At 47.7% G+C, this 21513-nt stretch overlaps 2 protein-coding genes and 1 long non-coding RNA gene across 3 annotated transcripts in view; 1 reads left to right on the forward strand and 2 right to left on the reverse strand.

Annotated features, from left to right (window-relative positions):
* Window positions 1-21513, reverse strand: part of LOC119436027 (sodium/hydrogen exchanger 3) — a 190835-nt gene that overhangs the window by 50385 nt on the left and 118937 nt on the right. The window lies entirely within an intron of this gene.
* The window catches only part of LOC125939776 (embryonic growth/differentiation factor 1-like), a 92157-nt gene that overhangs the window by 28715 nt on the left and 41929 nt on the right, over window positions 1-21513 (forward strand). The window lies entirely within an intron of this gene.
* On the reverse strand, window positions 7485-11229 carry LOC125939783 (uncharacterized). Its single transcript, XR_007463151.1, has 3 exons — window positions 10590-11229; window positions 9446-9583; window positions 7485-7619 (listed from the first exon to the last, which is right to left on the reverse strand). It is a non-coding gene; the product is annotated as an uncharacterized LOC125939783 (long non-coding RNA).

The following is a 21513-nucleotide window of genomic DNA, read 5'->3' on the forward strand; positions in this document are numbered from 1 at the left end:
AATATCGCGGTAGTGCTAATAAACCGGTGAGCTAGCTCATCAAGAAACGTACTAAAAATGAAATATGCGCCTCAGGTGGACAGCTTTTTCATGAATTTTTGCTTATTAAGATAGAGAAGTCCAAACGTCCCCGAAAAATATAACTCGCAATTCCTTCTACACTTTTTCTCCCTTTATATTTCTTTTCTTTTTCCTCGCCACTCGGACACGGTTCATTGCCACCAACGCGTGCTGTGAGGTGGAGGACTTACACATTAGCAACATTTAACGTGCGAAGGCCAGGCGGATCTGGAGCCTGCTGGCGACTAAGCCAAACCGAGCCAACTCAAGGTCTACGGGTGCGCCGGATACACCTCGAGTGAAGGCGATTGGGAGGGCAGACAAGCGCTTTCTGCTCCTTCCGCGCCGGCCGCCGACGATCGTTGTAGACAGCAGGACTTCGCCACAAGGCCGGCGCGCACTGCGGCATCCAAGGAACTTCGAGACCGCGTCGCTTTGGGAGCTTGCGAGCAACGCTGCATGTTCTGTGTGCATTCGTTGTGACCCTCTGTGAGACTGGACCAGCGGCTGGCGTACTTGCAGTCCTAGACACAGAGGGAGAAAGAGGTGCTCGTAGCTTGACAAACTCGCGAAGTTATCGTAACCAGGCCATGCTACGTCAGATGCATGATGAAAGATGAGACGACGCACATAGCGAAAGTGCACGCAGGCATGCCATGCATCATTCATCGTTACACGAGAAATCATGCCGAGTCCTGTCGCCCTTACGAAAGTCGGAAGGGCCACTTTTGCACACAACGTGCAAGCAGTGCTTTCCCAGCAGCTTGAAGTACGTGTCCTGACGCGAAATGAAATTATGGGGTTTTACGTGCCAAAACCACGATCTGATTATGAGGCACGCCGTAGTGGGGGACTCCGGAAATTTGGACCACCTGGGGTTCTTTAACGTGCACCTAAATCTAAGTACACGGGTGTTTTCGCATTTCGCCCCCATCGAAATGCGGCCGCCGTGGCCGGGATTCGATCCCGCGACCTCGTGCTCAGCAGCCCAACACCATAGCCACTGAGCAACCACGGCGGGTCCCTGACGCGAAGTAGCGTATAGTACTGCAATGACGATGCCCACACCGACGCCTGACAGGTGTCTCGGGTAACAAATTTTTTCGGACCATGGCTGTTCTTTCTTTCATATTGAACGGGGGCCATTCACTGGGTACCACGTGGTACGCTTCAATCACCGTTTATAAAAAAAAAAAACATGCTTCGGCGACGTGATCAACCAGGTAGAGCACCAGAATCGACTGTCCCTTGAGAACACTGCTTAGTGGACACAGACGCAGCTGGATCACCTTTGTCAGTCTAAGCATCCTCGAATTCCTGCATCCAAGCGTCCGTAAACACTGACCAGCACTAGTGTCGCCTCTATCTACGTTGGTTCGCTCGGCGCAATACAGCATCTCAAGAAGTTTCCAAGACATCAAGAATCTGCGAAGACATGCACGAACTTCATAAGCTTTTTCCATTCGTCATCAGTGTACAGTGCAGCAGGAACATGGTCAAAACCGGTAGAACTGTCTAGCAGACAGAATTGCTAAGTGTATTTCCCCACGATCAATCCCACCTGCTTCCCTCCCTTGAGACCCCCGATCAAACGTTCGTGCCCACTGATTGTCACTTCGACGGGACACAAATGCCATAATCCCTCCACGTGTCTGCTCCCTTGCGTGTTTCTTGGGTGGAGCAAGCGTCTCTTCGGAGACTTCGGTCTGGGGCGGCCCTTACAACTTCCGTCCCCGGGATCTGGGGTACAACAGTCGAAGACACCGTGAGCTGTCCAAAGTGTTCCGCTCCAGTACTTACAGCGGGCGTTCACCATCCGCTGTGACTTTGCCCAGGAACGACGACTATACGAAAGTATATTTTAAGATTTCCAACTTACGCTCTGATAAAACTGCCAGTCATAGGCATTGGCTCATGCATGACAAGTTTTCCAAGTCACTGCTGCAATGTTCACATAAATAAAGCGTGTACGCTTTCATTTGATACCTTACATGCAGTATATACCAACATGTTCGACAAAAAAAAAAAAAAAAAAAGCACGTCTCTGAATCGACGCAGAGCGGGAAGGTTATATAATTCTTCAGACATTCCTTTGCATCATTCGTCCTGTTTTTAAATACCTAATTATTTTCCTTCACGCATGTGTGTGTTCAATTATTTTTTTCTTTTCTTTCCAACGTGCTCAGCAGGGTGTTCTCTCGTCAGCAAATACACCTGTTTATTGTAAAATCACTGAATGTATTAAAGCTAGGCGCAAATATATGCGTATAGTGTTGATAAATCTACTCAGACGGGCGACCAATTCCTCATATTTTGGTTTATGCAATTCTTGGTGCAGGTGCGGCCCGCGACTACGACAAAGTAGTCCCTTAGGACAAAATACAGTTGGTTGTGTGTCTGTCTGTCTTGCTGCCGCTTCACAATCGGTTTACTTTCCTCGCGTTTGTTTATGTATTTGGCTTCTCAGGCAACGTACGTTCGTGTACATGGCGCATCTAGATCGAAACAAACTTGTTGTGCACGACGCGGAGGGATTCGCACTCTTTTTAGGACCCCCAGCTGCCGTTGCAATTCAAAAACTGCGTAGCAGATGGATAGTAGAGCTCAGAATACTGGCCTCCGCAATAAACATGAATGTGTATGATCATCGTCGATGCAAGCCACTTGTGGTCGGCAGAAGTTTGTTCTCGGAAAGCTACATTTAGTCAGTAGCCTTGAATACACAGCGGTGTGTGACAGCGTGTGCGCCCACGTTTAATAGGGAACGGCTGTAATGACAACCGCCCCTTCCAGCTGACTGCCTTCCAACGCGAATTCCGAGTAAGCGGGACACGCCTGAAGAGTGCGCTGTTTGCTTGTTTTCTCTCGACGTGGTTGCGCAGCTGCGTTCGTGATTCCTGGAACGGCATGCGTTATAAAGACTGCCTGCCGAGTGTTGATATATGCTATGTTGATTCCTTGATTGATACTCGTTCACTCAAGTAATTTACTTAATTAGTGAGTTTGTGATCTATCGATCGAACAAACATTTATTGGCTTTTACGTAAAAGTATACGGCTGAGCTATACGTTAGAAAGTCGGAAGCTTTCGCGTAGTGTTAAATCGCACTGGTCCAGGTCATGAGTAAAGAGACATCATTTATTTCGTTCAACTTTTGCATTCTATAGGGGACATGTTCTTTGTCATATATTTTAGGCGTTTTAGACTTTTTACCCGACACCGGACTGAACGCGCGGCTTTGGTAATCCAGCAGCATTGTGCCCTTCTACGTGCGCACCTTGTTTCTCTCTCTTTTTTCAGCGTCATTTCTCCTTTCCTTCCAAGTCCCGCTTCACCAGCGCAGAGAGAATTAGGCCAGAGCTTGAGGCCCACTCATTCGCCTTTCTGTAAATAAATTTCCCCTGTCTCTCTCCTTCCCTCTCAGTACAGCCTCTGTAGAATGTAACCCTCTCTGTGTTTATGCATTCAAATATAGGTTCACTTTTACGTATCGGTGTGCTCGTATGTCATCGACCGGTGAACCACCGGAAGGCAGGAAAAAATGCAAATTTCCTCGCACTATGCAATTGGAAATTTAAGAATACAATACCGAATACAATACCCTGCTGCTCGGACTTGAATATGGCAATCTGCATTGAAATACGGTTCTCAACTTCAGGCTGAGTAGCTACTCTGCGAGCGAGCTCATTCTTTTAGAGATGCAGTGATCCAGTGGCTTTTTTCGCTGACATTAGGGGAGACTGGTTTCTCAGTCCTGTATCCGCTTCACTGAAACAGTGGGTTTCAATTGTGAAAGAGATGAACGAAGTCTGGCGAGTGTGTGCAGCACTATGGATCCGGTAGTCAAGGACCAAGAAACGTGTGTGTGCACATAAGGGCCCGGTGCAGCACAACACAGATGCACACACATGCCACATCGGCCCGCCCACACCATCACGTGCTGCTGCCTGGCACTGCACTCATTACACGCCGCAGTACACGCTGTACCAGAGATAATACGTGCCCGTGCACGGCCAACCGCAGGAGCCACTGCAAAACGTAACCTGACAAAACAGAGTACGAAAGCTCCCTGTTCAACGCGATAGCCTTTTAAATTGCACGTTTCACGCACAAAAAAAGTTCTATCTTAGATAGAACAAATCTACTTCCCTGGGGGAACTGAATGACCCAAATGGAGATTTGAGACGTGGAGTACAAGCAAGTTCGGGCACTGGGTATACCAGGCATGGCCTAAATTATAAAGTTGCATACTTGAGAATTTACTTATTTATTTGCTTACATTCAGCGTATACGAAAGCTACAACATGTGGAATGCAAATAAGGCCCATTATAAGATAACATATCCTTGGGAGCGCGTTCTCCACATTTGAGCGTCGCTGTTGCCGCAAGGTTAATCAACGCTATACTACGAGAGCGCAGAGAGAGGAACAGCAGTCGTCCCGCTCGGCGGAGGGCGGCGGTGGTGCCGTTGCACCGCCACTATAGCTGCTCCCCGCGCACCTGTTGCGCGCGACGCTTCTCAGGTGGCGCCAGCCACATGATAGCCGCGAGCCACGCGCAGGACGATGAAATCAAGCGCCCGCTGACCGACCCGCTTTCTCGGATTCAAGGTCAAGAATTGGGTCCCTGCGGTCTAACCAAGGTTACTCTCGCTTCAGCGGGCTCGGGGTGACCGAAAGGTAAACGCGGCCTAATGAGGTCGAAACCGTTTACAAAGCGCGCACCCCCCCTTCTCGTTGCGCCTCTCGCGACAGTCGCGGAACGGCAGCTCCGATTCATTTGCGGGCGAAGGCCTTCATTCTTCGGTTGGCAAAGGCACGTCCACGACGAATCCCAGCCCATGCACTGCGCATGCAGTGTCCGCAAATGAGCGCAGGCGCTCATGCCGCCAGTTTTATCCGCTGCCGGCGATGTTGCAGTTTGTGTGTATGCAGAGCAGCGCGCTTGCAAGTTTCCAAGTGCTCGTGGCAGGACCTGCGCTGCTGCTCTCACGGTCACTTCTCTCCAGATAGCCTGCTGTTTTGTGGAACAGGGCAGTTCTCCTTCGGGTACTTCATGTACGCGCTGCTCTTTCGTTTATAAGTCATGGAGCACGACTACGTGCAGTAGCCAATAAAAACAAGCGGAGCGAACCGATTTGCAGGTCATGCATGAATGATAGGCCATTCATTGTTCCAGGACCTTTATCGCGAAGTTAGATCAACGCCGGCACACGTTATAGTAAGCATAAACACGATACAGTGGTAATCAGTGATAATAGCCATCAGGGCCTAGGAGCATTTCACTTTCGGGAAGTCGAGCCGCTCCCGTTCAACAGCACGCATGAACGCCTCTCGCGACTCTCGCGACTGTCACACCGCCAAACGGTAATTTTGGTCCGTGTGTAGTGATGCCCACATGTAGACGGGATCGTGCACCTGCTTTGAAGTGGTTCCTAGAATGGCTGCTTTTCCAAGGTCAATATTGTCCTTGGGCCTTCTATGAGAACGGGGCAGACAGAACGAGCTGGCTTTCGGGGCGGCGTCTTGGTTAACGCAACGCATCACTGCGCGCGCGATCAAAGAGCTCCTCTGTGTGTGCGCCGCCGGAAGGGCAGCGGTGGGCAAACCGGCCAATATGTATTTTGAGCATGTCGGGGGCTTGTAGGTTCTTTCGTGGAAGCTGGAGACTTTTCGCCAGCACGATGTCGCCAGGAGGGAGTGAACTGCAGCTTCTATAACACGCTAGAAACAATCGTCATTAGGGCATCAGGGTGGGTGAGACGCGCTTGGTCTATGGATTTTGCAGGCAGATTTAAACGCAGAAGACCGCTACCTTCGTCTTTCAGATATATGCGTTTCATAGTCCCATTGAAGGAAGCTGAAACATAGAGAGAAAGCGAGGTCACAGGGAAAATCTTTCGCGTTGCAAGAATGTGTTTAACTGCTTACAAAGAGACACAATACTAAATTCAACCAAGAAAAAAAAAAGTGATGCGATATTTCTAAAACAACACTCCTGCAGCCAACCACATATATAAGCAGGACCCCTTGCTAACCGCAAACTGAACAGGTGTATTTTTATTGCGTGGCTATATGGAATGGCGGCAACCTAGTTCCTCTGCTTGTGTTTGTAGCCGGTCTACTCATTTTGTCGAGATGTTCACGCGTTTTACGTATGCCTGAGAGAGAAGCAGACTGACTGTCATAAAACAGGTTTCAACGTGGAGACGGAGATATAACGCCAGTTTACCTCCTTCCCGAACTATCAGACATGCGCCTTATGTGACATAAAGTACTAATATGTACCCGCCCTGCGCCTGCCTCGCTCACCCCGTCTCGACTTACCGGAGCTCACCACGCGTCAGTTGCCGGTTTCTTAGGATCGCACTCGCTCCTACAACCGCCACGGAAAACCGTGTCACGCAGCGCCCGAATAAGCGCAGAGCCGCGCCGCCAAAACATGGGAGCGAGGTGGGGAAGAGGGCGAGTCGCATTCAAACGGTAATGAGAAAAAAAAAAAAAAAATGCCAGGTGAAAGCACAGCTCGCCGGCGGGGTAAACGAAGCGGTCCCGGGGGCCGCACGAGCATTGTATGGATATGCGTGGGCGTGACTCCAACGGGACGCTCGCGCGCTCCTCCGCAAATGGACTGTGGAGCCATTCACGCATGCACACGCAACCGATGACCCGCGAAGTTCTCTCCCCTACACGGCGCGCACATCCCAAAAAGCTCCAGTCAGATCGGTTATGCGCACCCCGGGCAAGACACGACACGAGTTACCGTAAACCCCGTTGCCGAACCTTTTTGAATAGGCACCAACGCGCTGGGCGCCGTGCAATTAAAACTCATCGTGGAACCGAATGATTTGTATACCCGCAGATTTACTATATATCTGGTGCGGAGGTGATGCCCGAGATAGAGTTTTGCGCCGTAATACCAGACGTATACATTATAAATTACGCACTCGAGCTTTGATGCCTGTGCATGTCTCTCTCATCCTCTCCCAGCTAGCACAAAAGCGATAGAAAACTCCTTCCATACCGATTCGCCAAGACTAAATGAACGTCTGAAAGACGCACTAAAAAATCCGTGCAGTCCGTTTAGAAGGTGATAAACGGTCGTATATCGTTGCTAATGTCCGGCGGATATGACTATTGCAAGAAGTTCTAGAATCCTGCTTAAAGTAGTTTCGGAAAATCCTGTCTTGAAATGGGATTTTGTAAGACCATTAGAAGCATTTAAAAAATACAGATTGAATCCTGCTACAATCAGGATTTTGACATCCGTTTTTTTTCACCCTCCCCTCTAGCGCCCCCCTCGTCTCCCTTTCCTTCCCTCTCCCCATGCCCCTGCGGCGTTTCGCCGGCCGGCGGCATGCAGGTTTGCGCTTGTGCAATACACGAAACACATACAGCAATAACATTTTTATTGCAAAAAGTAAACACGACTAGACAAGCTAGCAATCAACATTAAATATGAGTGCCTCCGGGTAACGTCCATTACAGGTATCGACCTTGATAAACCTGGTTTCGAACAGGCTGCTGGGCTGTAGCTCCTTAATTCAGCAGGTCTTCTTACTGCAAAAACATTAGGCATGTGTAAAACGTATATTAATTGAAGCACACTTTTCTTAGTGAACGTATAGTTTTTCAATGCATTGGCAATAAGCACTGCAATATATCTTGGCAATGGGCAGCACTACAATATAATGGTCCAAGCACACAGTTTTCGAGCATTCCACCTTTATTAACATGGTTCTAACATTAACCGATCACAAGTGAAATTCCCTTCTGTTGCCTTGAAGACATACTTTACATCTAACTGAAGGTGTTGCATGTACAATCGCCAACCAGTGTAAGTGTCGGCTATTTTGCTAGCTTTCAGGAGGCTGTTGTCTTGACTAGTTGGCGACTGGTAGATGACAGCAGCCTCCTAAACACGTGCGAAGTAGGTGCCAATTAGCATTCAAAGAAAGGAATATATAATGCATTTCTGATAATGTTGTACGAGAAAAGAGGTAAGTGTGGCTCTGCAAAGGCACAGCTTCAGTGTGACAGCATTGTTACACCACCGCAATTTTATTTGCCACAGATGACATAGCCAACTCAGAAATGGCGCAGGCTTGAGCATATACCTAAACACCAGTCTATCAAACACATCGCATACTTCAAGTTGAGCAAAGATATTGCGATTCCTTAAAAAATAAAAGACAGCAGACGAGTGCAACCTTAAGTAACAGCGACTATTTGCAGAACGGCTGCTTCAAGCATATACAGTAAGAACTTCAGTTGCTGTAATTAAACCATTAAAATGTTGCACGCCTATGACTTGCCTGTTTGAAAACCTCCACACAATAACATTGCCAAGCACTTGTAAAGAATTTTTTTTACAAAAACAGTGAGTCATCCACACACAAGGTGGGAACATAAGCCGTAATTTTCCACCCAGTTTCACTAACTTTGACCTTGGTGACATAATTATAGTTACGCAATGGGTTAAAGGTTAAGCTCGTGCAGTTTATATATCAATTATGATCTAGAGTGCTTGCATATGCAATTTATTGCTTACACCGAAATGAGCCCACACACTAAAACCCACACATGGCGCGCGGCGACGATTTCATCGCCGTTGCACTTTATACGGATTATCACGGCGACGACGACGGCGGCAAAAATGCGCTTGGAGTGCCCATATAATTTCTATCGCAATAAAAGAAAGAGAACCGCGGCGTAAATTTCTCTCTCTTAAATGGCATGGTCGCCGTTACGTCGTCGCGCCGTAACACGCGTGTTCGAGTCGATGTCTCAACGCTGCGGCTGCGACGCAGAGGAGTTACGACGGAGACCCAGTCCCGCCAACGAAACTGCTCACAACCGGCCAACGCTCGCTTCAACGGCAGGAAAAGAAAGAGAGAGGGTGAAGCTGGCGCCGGGCCGGCGGCGGGCGCGCACGGAGACAGTCGAAGGTGGGGGAGCTACGAGGGAGTTGAGAGGGAGAGTGAGGGGAGCCACCGAAGCGACAGGGTCACCTCTGCTCAGCCAAATCCGCTTCCCTGCCGCCCTCCTCCCACACCTTTGACGTGTCCGCGCGCGCCCGGCGCCGCCGTGCTGGCGCCGCCCGCTCCCTACAGCATCGTTTACCCACTGCCCACGTACAGCAACGCGAGCGCGTTGCTCGACGTGGGCAGTCTCGTGGCCCCTACTCGTCATCTGCTTGCGCGCCGTGATATCTAACGACTCCATTCGTACGTCGTGCTGTGGTGCACGAATACTTCAGAAATAAGTCTTTCCTTTAATTAGAACAATCTTTCGGGCTCCTTCGAGTTCGAATTATCGAGATACAACTGTATATGTATCACGCTGAAAATTTAATTCGTACGACTTTAATATGAAATAACAGTTACCTGGGTTCTTGGAGTTCAGGAGTTTCGTGGTGGCCCTTTGGGCGGCGGCGTTTTCGTCTGCCCATTTGGCACCTGTAGAGGGTACATGATCGGTGTCTTCACCCTCACGCGCCTTCTCTCTTGCACGTAGGTATGTGCCTGCATAGTAAGTTACAAAAAAACTCCTTATTGTTATGCTGATAAACTCGGAGTATCTATGTTTATAATGTAACAGCAGTGCCTATTACAACTGTATATTAGAATTTTTCTTTCTTTAACAGAATTTTGTTACTGCACAGACTTGCAAAAAGAAAACGCCAGTGCGACCTCAAAATTTATTTGTTGCATGACTGAAGCCAAAAAATGTTAGGTATCCTAAAAAAAGATGCTGTAAATAGCTACACTGTCAGGATTATGTTACAAAAAACAAGGCAACAGTGCACTACATGCAGGGTGTTTCATTTAACTTTAGCCAAACTTTAAAAATATGCAAGTGCCACGTACCAGGACAGAACCAAGGTAATGTTGGAGATACTCAGATTATTTTTTGCATTCCGCCTAGTTAGATAATTAGTTCTAATTAATTAATTAACTTCTCAATTACTATAGTTAGATCAAAAGTGTCAATGAGAAGATTGTAAAGCAACATGAGAAACCCCTGATACCGCTTTCTGTTTCTCAATATGAGCTACATAAAGTGTTTTTACAAGTGTGAAAGGTGCCTGCCAATACACGCAAACTGCCTCGAGCGGCCAGTCGTTCGGCAGTTTTGCGTGTATTCGCGGGCACCTTTCACGCTCGGAAAAACACACGAGTGATCTCGCACAAGAGCGTTGACGGAAGAACGCTGTGGCTACGCGAAGATCGTAGCACGTCTAATCATTCTGCGCCAAACGGGAATGTCATCGTCTTCCTAACGATCAATGGTCGACGAAACGTCGCAGAGGTAATTTTAGACAGCTTTGGCAAACCTGAATACGCATACAATAAAAGAAACGTACGCAGATGTAAACATGCCTCTTAAACAATATTAGAGATTGCAGTTAAAATCAAGGCGCTTTCATTGAAAAACTTCATTACCGCCTAAAACTTCCACCTAAAACTCCCGCCTGAAAACCGTAAATAATTAAACACAACAGGTGTCAAAGTGGCCGTGACTACTTACGTGAGCAAAGAAGATGTGGAAGGCAGTCTGGCGCTCCGCAGTTCATGAACGAATACGCGTCAGGAACTTAACGGCTGGTCCTGACAAAAATAACGGTCAATGTAACGGCGGGTTCAAAAGTTACGCAATCTGGAGGGAAGCTGCGCGGAGAGCGCAGTCCGCTTGGCTGCTCAGACTGCGTCGGCGCAAGCGATGACGCCGATGAGCCGTCGCGCCACTCCTCGCTTTGTCAGGTAGCCGCTATGACACGTCACGGCGCTGCATCCTCTTGCGACACACGCTGCTGCAATGCAGAAAAATACTCAGTGTGGCTTCGTACTCGGTACCTGAAGCACAGAAATGCTAGCTAATTTAACTAAGAAAATACAAAATGCGGCTGCTACCATAATACTAGCGCCACCTTACAAAGATAATTTGAAATAACAAAAGTCGAACTTTTTAATGCCTCATTCTTGGCACTTTGCGGTAGGTAGGTAGGTTCCTAACTCGCTTTATAATACAAACAAGTGATGTGCAACCTATAATGGAATCGAACTTCTGCCGTGGGTCACAGCAGCCGGTTCTCTAGCAACTAGACTACGGTGTCTTTTTCTTCCTTTCGGTCAAAGTAAAACAGGTTAACCAAACAGACAAAACGAAAACTGCGACAAACAATATCAAAACATTTTACAGTTTGAACCGTCAGTCCAACTTGGCTGACATTGTCATTTGACATTCTCTGAGCGTTGTCAAGGGATCTACCCTCGACAGCCACTCAGGAACACAGCAATCATGCGTTCTAAATTTTTCTTCACAGAAAAATGGCAATATTCGCCAGGAGGGACAGATCGCGTTGAAGTGTATCGAGGACTGTTCAACAATGTCCTCGCGTCGATGACAAAATCAACGTCGAAAGTGGTGCTTAGTTTCCGGAGAAGTTCAGAAACTGGGACAAGCGGAATTCGGTGACTTGTAACCCATCATAGCCATCCTTGAAATTCCACACATTTACGTGGACAAAGACTTGCCTGATTTTCTGCAGATGATGATGCATAGTCCGAAGAACCTCCATTTTCGATGCCCGCGCTCATAGGAGGGTCGTTTTGTGGAACAAAATATTATCTAGAAATGTCTTGCGTGTGTGCTTCTGCATTTTCTCCTTTCAAGGCAAGGTCACTTTCGTGAAAACTGTCCTCGGATTGAGCATCTTCATGTGGCGAGGATACTTCACTAGAAGCATGGTTACTACTTTCATTAACCTACCATGATACTTATTGGACGGTACTCGTGGCAACAGGACTGGCAGATATCGGTTCGTCATTAACTCTACGCCTCTTCTGACGGTCTGAAAGGTCAGCGTAACTTTTCTTCTTTATTGTGGACTTCATTATGAGCATAAAGAGCAAGCAGCTGCCCCTTCAGTGCTCACTCACCACAATGCAAACGGGAGCGACTAAATCCCCACCAGAACACACCAGTGTTGCCAGATCTCGTCTTGTGCGGTTCCCTAGATTTGCGAGGCGGAGATGTCCCTAGTGAAGTCACGCGACTGCGTGCCGCGCTCGCCTTCTTATCGCCTCCCCCTCCTCGTACGTGCGTGCGCCAGATTTCAACGTGTGTGCACGCAGGAGATGAACGTGGGCGCAAGGTTTACACTTGCAGCTTATTCTGAAGAGAAATGAAACTATGTTGCATTTATTTATGAGAAATTCAAGTTAGCACGTGTAACGACAGGGTAGGTGAGCCTTAGCTAGGCGACTGGCCACGGCCGTCTGGTGTTGAGCGATCGGGCAGTGACGAGACGCTCTCTCGAATCGTTCTTGACGCCTTTTATACGGTCCCCACCCCCCATTCTTAAAATTATTTTCTGTTACGTTAGTCACTGTCGCACTCTTCAACATTCACCTGATTTTTTAACGGCGTGGCGGCGCCTAGCATTCCTATTTGTTTCTGCGTGGACTCCAAAGCCATTCACCTACTTGCCCTCCCACCTGTTTGTTGTGGCGGTTTCTTCCCTGGCCCAGCCCACCCGTCCTTGACATATCTTGCTGTGCGTAAATCAGCGTTCTGTAGGTCGTTCGATCTTGTCGATCGATGCTCAAAACATTTAGCAAATGTAATGCTATCTATTCCGCAAGGCAGTTGCTAAGTTTATTGTGGTGCAGTTTATTTTGCAATCAGCATGTCATCAGCACTGCATGGTTCCAGCTAGCAGGCTGACCTGAACCGATTATTGTAAAAATTTTGCACGTCTGAGAAAACTCGATCTCGGTTCCGTTTGTGCCTTTGCATATTCTGCATCTCATAGCAGCACACACTGCGCGACTTATCGATTCACAAGTTCAAATAAAGTCAGCCTATAATCTGCGCTGACAAACGCGCGCTCACGATCTACAGGTGCATTGCAACAGTCGCCTTACTTTTTCGACCTGCCACGGGGACTTCCCGTAGCTCTAACCGGCAACAGCTTACTGGTTCAAGAAAACGGAAAGTTCATGTTTCTAACGTGACTTTTTGGAATCATGAGGTTAGTGGGCGCACAGATGTGAACAGATTGCGCAATTTGAGAACATAGAAAGAGCCTGAAGCATTACGGCGGAGCGAACTAAATTTCTGGTGAAATAAACACACACACAGGTTAATGCGACTAACCGATTCCTTGTCACGCACAATCGACCACTTACATACACAAAAAGGGTCAACAATCGTCACCACCAAGACGATTCATCCAAATGATCGCAAAGCCACACAAGACATAAGGCATCGCCGAAGATGAAGTTGTTGACAGTCTTAACAATCTACGCGTGAATTCATGTGAGCGCTCGCGAAACAACGCAATCCTGGCTAAAACAAACACAGAAAATATTATAAACAGAACAATGCGCATTGGCGGGTCCATCATTAATCATATGGGCAGCCGCGAAAAAATATGCACAGCGAGTTTCACTTCGCCTGTTCAACTGGTCGACTTGACTAGGGAATTTCGGCCTCCATTCTGGGTACATGAAAGAGCTAGTTTTGGTGAGCAGCCCAGAGTTGCCAGCATGATGTTTTCTTTACCGCTAACTTTGGGCGATGTTGTGGTCGGTATTTAGTCTCGCGCAATGCAAACACCCGCGCCAGGGTTGATTGCACTCTCTTCTAACAGGGCGAAGCAAAAACAAAAACCAATGTCCGTTTTTCCCGCCAAAAAGCGGAAGAAAAAAAAATCAATAATTGTAGGCCGCTAGAACAAGCGATTTTAAACGTCTTCTAAAATCCGCCTTATAGAAAGATTTTTCCATCCCAATTGAATCCTTCTCGATGTTGACTTCTTCAATCTAGATTTTTGACGGTCAAGGCGAAATATCCATGAATAAGAATGATTATATCTCTTTTGTGCTAGCTGGGCTATGGTGCGCATGCGCACAGACAGCATGTTGCTCACTGCGTCGTGCCTCCAGCGCTGGAAGTACGTGCTCTGTCAGCACCCTGCTGCCTGCGTATACGTGAGATGCGCGCTACGGTCGAAGTACACGGCTCTTAAGCCGTCATTTGGTTAAGGCTGCTATAGGCTCCTAAAGCAGCACTATAGTGACTCCATCCGCGTGGCCTCGCAAAGGAATATTTCATTGTTGCCGGCTGCCGAGGCACTACAGAAAAGTTTTTAAGAGGCTTGAATGTCTGTGAATTGCAGTTCCAGAACCACAGCGTGGTTGGAAATATCTTGTCCCACGTTGACAGCAATGCACGTTGCGTCAAAAGCCGACATACGTATGTGGACTGGAAAGCGACTTTTGGCTTTTTGGAAAGGGGTAGGTAACGTGGGTCGGTAATATTTTAGATTAAGAGGAAGAAATGGCGTTGGGAAGACCATGGAATGCGTTGAAGATAAACCTAGTGGGCTGTTAGAGCAACAGAATGGATGCCAAGAGAAGGGAAATACAGTTGCGCAAGGCAGAGGATTGTGCGGTGTGACGAGGTTAAATAGACTGCAAGCACAGAATGGAGTCGGTTGACGACAAGACAACAGTAATTCCAGATTCTGGGGAATGACATTTGTCTTGCAGTAGACACAAACTAGGCTGATGGTGCGGCGTAATGTGCTCTCCTTGCAAGGGTAGCAATCCGGATGTTCTTCTAGCCGATCTCGCCGGCGACGTTCCGCTCTTCTTGCGCTTTGTCTCTTCTCTTTATTGCGCTGGCCTGTGTGCAAATTCACATGAATCGCCATATGCACGTTTGTTCAGTTGCCTCGTTGTTGCATACATGTTCTTGCGGAGAGATCGACAGTGAATGGAGTCAGACCTGCACCACCGCGTATCTACCGCAGCAGAGATTGGCATCCACAAAAACCCGCACGAATTGCTCTTGACTGGGTGAAGTGAGCCTATACCGACAGGACTTGTCATTCTAAACGCTGGGCTCGGCACACGTGGTGTGAAATGAAACCGATCGGCTGTTGTTCAACGCGTCCTTGTCTCGCGGCTGCCATCGCTCCAATGTGCGCGTGTGTATACGACAGCACCCATCGTGTTGGGCATCCCCATCTCACTGTCTGGTTCTACGCGTATACTCAAAGAAATTAATTGTACGCTAATTAAGAGTGTCCATAATGGCGAAAATGGAACCGCAGAATAAAACAAACGCCGAAGGAGTGCGCTAAGCGAGCGGTATTACCCAACAAACGTCACGGCTCTATAGTCTCTCGGGCCTTCTTGTGCACGAACGTATGCCGATTAAACGTGGTATTTCCCGCAAGAGCAACAGCGCGCAATTAGCGCCTTGGTGTGATTTCGCTTTCACGCTCGTCTAGTCTCGTGCGCAATCGCGTTGCTTCGGGGTGTGCAGCTAATACCGCGAAAACATGGGCTTTGTGCGGCGCCTAAACAAGTATGCGCGCGAGGATTCTTTGCACTTGAATAAGGTAAACAAGATTGCCGTGTTCTTCTGTTCATTTTTATAAAGCCAGGATGCTAGTACTTGCGAAAGACATTTCATCGTCTATAGTGTGCATTCTCGGTGTATTGCGTCGGCGCACCATTACCGCCGAGCCACGTGGTCGAGCTATGGACAGCTTAAAACAAATAAATGTACGTCATAGCTTGTTGCTGCTATGTCACGTGAATTTTTTTTGCGATCTTATTTTAACACAGAACCTTTAATGAAACATAATCGTGGGACAAGTCTCCTTCCAACAGAAAATATCTGCACGTTGACAGCGAAGCACACTTATTGGTCTACTGGGCCGTGCTAAAGTTGTTGTCTGCCGATGAAGACACACACTCCGCCGGTGTTCCGACTACTGACAAAGAAGAAAAAAAGAAATAGGAAAAAAAAAAAACTCAGACAAACCTCAAGGTTAGCTAGCGTGAGGCGCCTTTAACGTTTGCGTTATTAATGGCTCAGGAATTTTGTTTGTACAAGCTCAGATGCCGCAAACGAAAGGTAAGGATAGGCTTACGTGAGCGTCGGTCTTTCGTATTGAGGTACTTCATGCTTAGAACAACTTAGCGGATTGGAAACCGTATTGCGCCCACAGGTGAGACAAACCTCAAGGTTAGCTTGCGTGAGGCGCCTTTAACGTTTGCGTTATTTGTGGCTCGGGAATTTCATTTGTGCAGCTCAGATGCACAGACGAAAGGTATAGAAGGATAGGCTTACGTGAGCGTCGGCCTTTCGTATTGAGGTATTCCATGCTTAGAAGAACTTCGCGGGTTGGAAAGACAGTATTGCGCCCACACGTGGCACGAACGATCGTTCTTGTTGGAAGGTATAGAATGGCCGCATACACTCGGCTGGCGCGCTCCTTATAACAGTGATATGGTATAGGCAATCGAGTTAAAACGATCGGGGCTCCCTTCACGCCGGCCCCGCCGACGTTCTCGATGCGTATTCGGGGCGAGCAAACAGCGCCGGACTTCCTCTCCCCCCTCTCAAGTGTCTGCGGGTGCTTGCCATTCCGCTTTCCGTCTTGGCGCGCGTAAGGAGCGCCGCAAGAAGCGGCACCGCTTCGTGACTTGTCAGAGTCCATGCGCGAAGTCGAGCACACCGTGCGCAGGAAGTCGGCGAAAAGGGGGACGCAGCCAAAGTTTGTACAATGACAGCAAAGCTTCCTACACGAAACGTGCCTAGCGGGGGAAAAAATAACGAAAGCGCTAACGTCAAGCGCAACCGATACGAACGTGACGGTATATATTTACCGCACGGCAGCGGACATTCTAAGCAGCATCAGTGTGTGCGTGGGATGATGAAAGAGACCGCTGCCGGTGCGAGCGATGAGATCGGCGGTAGCCGAAAGGTGGCCGACGATGAAGTCAAAATGGCATGCAGAGGGAGAAAAAGCCTGGCCGTGTTTCGGCAATGTTTGCTTCACCAAAGCCATGAGTTATAGCGTATATAGCGCAGTTTATTTGCACTAATGCAGCGCCGGGCACTCAGAATATAAAATCTGATTCATTCAGATATTACATATGTGCCGATGGAAAAATCATAACATTCGGTGCATGCTCGGGTGTGAAAGAGAATGACATTTTTTTTTTTTAATGGGTGCTGGAGGTGTTCGCCTTGCCGTATACGCCTATCATGCATGCTACTGCAGATGACAAATGATCCACTCATACAGTGAATAGACACTGCGCAGAGTGGTGTATACCCTACGGTAAACGCTATACACAGTACACAGTGAGTACACACGCACACAACATGCGCAAGTAACCGGCACAAGCACCATCCAAGCGCCCTTGGCGCTTATTTGGTGTGTAAATGACATCGGTGCTTGCTTCGATCGGACGGCGACCGTTACGTCACGCGAATAAAGCACCGGTTAACTGACGAGAGAGGAGTAACTCTTTCAAACAATGGGCGCGCTGAGCCTCACTTTCACGACGAGCAATGCAGACCTGAAAACAAAGCTGCAGCGCAGCTCCTGGAACAGCTCGTGCCCGACGACAGAGACATACCTGGCGGAATTGAGTCGCGAACTGAGAAGCAAGCAAATACGGACAGGACGAGTGCGACAGTCGTAGGACGAACGACGACTGGTGGCCGAACGAGACGCATTGGCAAGTTCGCGCTTTTGGTGGCGTTACAGACAAGACACCGGATCAGCAGTGGCAGAAGTGGTGTGTGTATACCCTATACGGTATAAGCGCTATAGTTTTCAGAGCCGATTGGAAAATGACACTGGGAACACGTTTGATGCAGGTGACAGAGCGCGTGACGTGGAAGTACTTTGAAATAAACCAAACGAAACCAAATAAAGCAAAACAAAACAAAATAATGCGTTGCAGCAAAAGGTCGCCTCTAACGCGATACGCGAGAATGTTCACCATTTATGCTCCATGTGGCGTGATTTGCGCACAGAGTCTATGACTTTGCAGCAACTATGAAATAAAAACTTATAGTTTTCCTTCGGGAGCGAAAGAATAATATCTTTAGTATACGACACCCTTAGCTCCAGGACGGATATCGGATACCGGGGTTTCCTGGGAAGATTACAGCGAGTGTAGGAGAGGGAGTGAGCCGGCTCTAGAGAAGTGTGGGGCGAAAAAGTGGTGCGAGATGATAACAAATAGCATATGCCATTATGATAACTTATTACGATGATATGTCATTTGGTATCATAGTATTTGTTTGATAATTTAATTATCTTTTTTAATGATACACCTGAGAACACGAAGGAATAAAGTTGGAAAATGGTCACTGCCAGAGTTTTGACCTTTGCCAAAGGCGTCTACTTTACCGATACTTTAACTTAACCATCGTTACGTTTAACTTTGGTTTTTTGTACGACGATATTTCAACGTACAATGATGTTTCCAAGTTCTCTGTTCGAATGTCACCAGCTGAGCCAGCTAAGGCGCCTGAGTGGCTATCGCGTTCTGCTATTTGAGCACGAGGTCAGGGGCTCGATGTATGGTCGCGGCCGCCGCGTTCCAATGAAATAACTTTTTTCGAAACTACAAAAAGTTGTTTCAATTTCGACACAATGCACCCTATAGTGGTGCATTCGGAGTTCGGAATCATTCGGTGTCTCGACCGCGCGTACAAATCGCAATTTGGTTGGCGACAGCTTGCATGCCACGTCACTTTGCCTGACGCGGTGTCAAGCGAGCGCATATAGTCCGAGGCAATGGGATGGCACTCTCCATTCGTCCATCACGTCCAGCTCGAGAAACGACGTGGGAAACGCAAGTCATAATCGCGCCTGTAGTCGTGGCGATGTGTGAACTCGTTGCATGCACTTTCCATAAGTGGTTACCGCTTTAGTGCGCACTCTCCGCTTCGATTATGAGGCGATAGCGTGGAACGTATTTCTGGCGTATTGTATTTTCTGCGTGGCATTGCCGCGTCTATTTCACTGCGCACAAAGTCCAGGCTGTAATCACTGCTAAGATGCGTCCTATGTATTATATATAGATTGTCGTAATTGTAAGGTATATGCCCATGAAGGATCAAAATTGTTTTCACACATTTTCCACATGCCCATCTTAAGGTATACAATTAGCTGGAACGCCATTCAACCCTGATTACTCTGTGCAAGACATCTCGCGATGTGAAATAGACACCGCGATACTATAACAAAAATACGTCGGCAGTATGTTCAATGTGGTGCCTCGCTACAGTGGTGCACAGATTTCGCTTACTGATTACTAGGCTTATATTTTCAGAGCTTGCACTGTCACTAGCTGTGTCCACGTTCCGTCGGAACAGAGATCGGCTTCACCAGAACACGCCCTTCTTCTCTCTCACTCTTCCTCTCTTTATCCCTCACACACACATGGACGTACAAATATGCAAGTATTTCCAACCTGGCCATCCTGTCCACCAGTTAGCTGGATCTATGCACTGCATGTGGCCTTTACAACACCGCTACTGGCATTCTCTACGCTTTTCCTGGCCGCAGCTACCACATTTCGATCGAGGCAGAATGCAAAATCGCCCCTGTACTATTATTCCGATGTACGCTAAACCATCCCGACTAGTCGAATGTACTCGCTATATACGGTGTTTCTCATAGACGAGGTACAAGCTTGGAGCGCCAGACTCCATGAAAGTCTATGCATGTCCTGAGAGTCATGTCTCGCTTTAGCGCTTTATATATATGCCACTCTTACCAAACAGGAAAAAGGGGTGAACTGAGGGCCTGTAATGGCCGGATGTCTTTCCCAAGAGCTTCAGACGAGCACAAGCGTCTGACTGTTATGTGGCTCTCCGTGGGACAACGCGCGTACCGCGCAGTGAAACACCAGCGGTGAGGCTGGCGATCACCTGTCGTGTTGTGCTTGAACGTGTCCGTAGTTTCCGCTAATGCGATCACAGACGCTTCCAAGCGTCGCGGAACGCGTGCTCACTTTTTACGTACTCATATCTGGGTACTGTATAAAGTTATCCTTCCTTATGCACTCAGCACATTGTCCTATACGGCTTGCGCGGACGTGTATCGAAACAGGACGACTCGGTTCCCAGTGTGGTCGGCTCACGCCAGAGTAATGAAATGGGCGCCTCCACAACCGTCCGCTGCCAAAGCTAAATATATCGGCGGCTGTGCATTGCAGGGAGATAAAATTAGAGTTGCAGAAAATAATTCCGCTCGCCTGCACGCCAAAATAATCGTCTCTTAGACGGAACGTTACAGCGACGCGTATCCCACCGAACACGTTGCGGATACCGGTTTGGGAACGTGACCCGTGCGAACAACGCTACAGGTATACGGTGATGCGAAACGCAGGTCGATGGGAAGCTCCGACAGACACATTTTCCGCAACGGCAAGCGCACGCGGTACCTAAAAGAATTATGCGATGGACGGACCGCATAATTAATTCCGGTTCGATCTGCATCATATACAGGCAATTACGTCAGACAACTCGTACAGCACGGTGGTCTCAGTGAGGCTGTATACGCGTGGCAAAAGGGCCGCTTGATCGAGATTCATTAAGGAAAGAACGATCAATCAAATGGTGCGACGCATTCATTGCATTACGAAGAGTCAGTTATTGGCTTTTCGTTAACGAGGCGCCGGATAGAGACACAAATAAGTGACAGAGCAAAGAAGACGCCACGGTCCGTGGAAGTTGTTTGATGAATGAGTATTCGCCGCAAAGTCAGTATATATCAAGATGGCGAGAAACATAAGCCGCGAACTATCTGCGGCATTTCTTTTTATTGACATGAATAAATAAGATGATGTTGGTACTGACATATGAAGCCGGTTACTCCTTTTCAGATGAGTAACATCCAATTGTATCCCAAGTGCACACGTCTCACACGTTAAATCACGAGTGACACGAAACGTTTCAACAGTGAAATAAAGCTTAAAATGTCCCACACGGTATAGATGGGCTACAGGTACACAAATGTCACGAGAGAAAAATTGACAGAAATCACTCCTTGAGAGTGCAAATGCATACATACATACATACATACATACATACATACATACATACATACATACATACATACATACATACATACACACACACACACACACACACACACACACACATACATACATACATACATACATACATACATACATACACACATACATACATACACACATACATACATACATACATACATACATACATACATACATACATACATACATACATACATACATACATACATTGTACTATACGTTCAATGTAATTCTATGACAATCTGTGGCTGCCAAATTTAACTTATACTCCCCCCGTTTACTCCAGGAACGTGCTAATGCTGCGAAAAATGTCCCAACAAAGCACTGTGGTGTAGGTGCAAGAAGACACCTTAGTTTATTTGATTAGAGGACATACGATAAATGTATGCCGTACTTAAGCCCTTCATATGATCGTTATTGACGAGTAAAAAAAAAAAAAAAGTGAATGCAGTAGTGTATAGCTGCAGAGTGCGTCTCCGAGTGACGCGAATGAACAACTGTTCAACGTATGTGCCATGCTTCACAATGAAGCCGCAAAGCAC

This window comes from Dermacentor silvarum, chromosome 1 (genome assembly GCF_013339745.2).
Source record: "Dermacentor silvarum isolate Dsil-2018 chromosome 1, BIME_Dsil_1.4, whole genome shotgun sequence".
NCBI classification, from domain to species: domain Eukaryota; kingdom Metazoa; phylum Arthropoda; class Arachnida; order Ixodida; family Ixodidae; genus Dermacentor; species Dermacentor silvarum.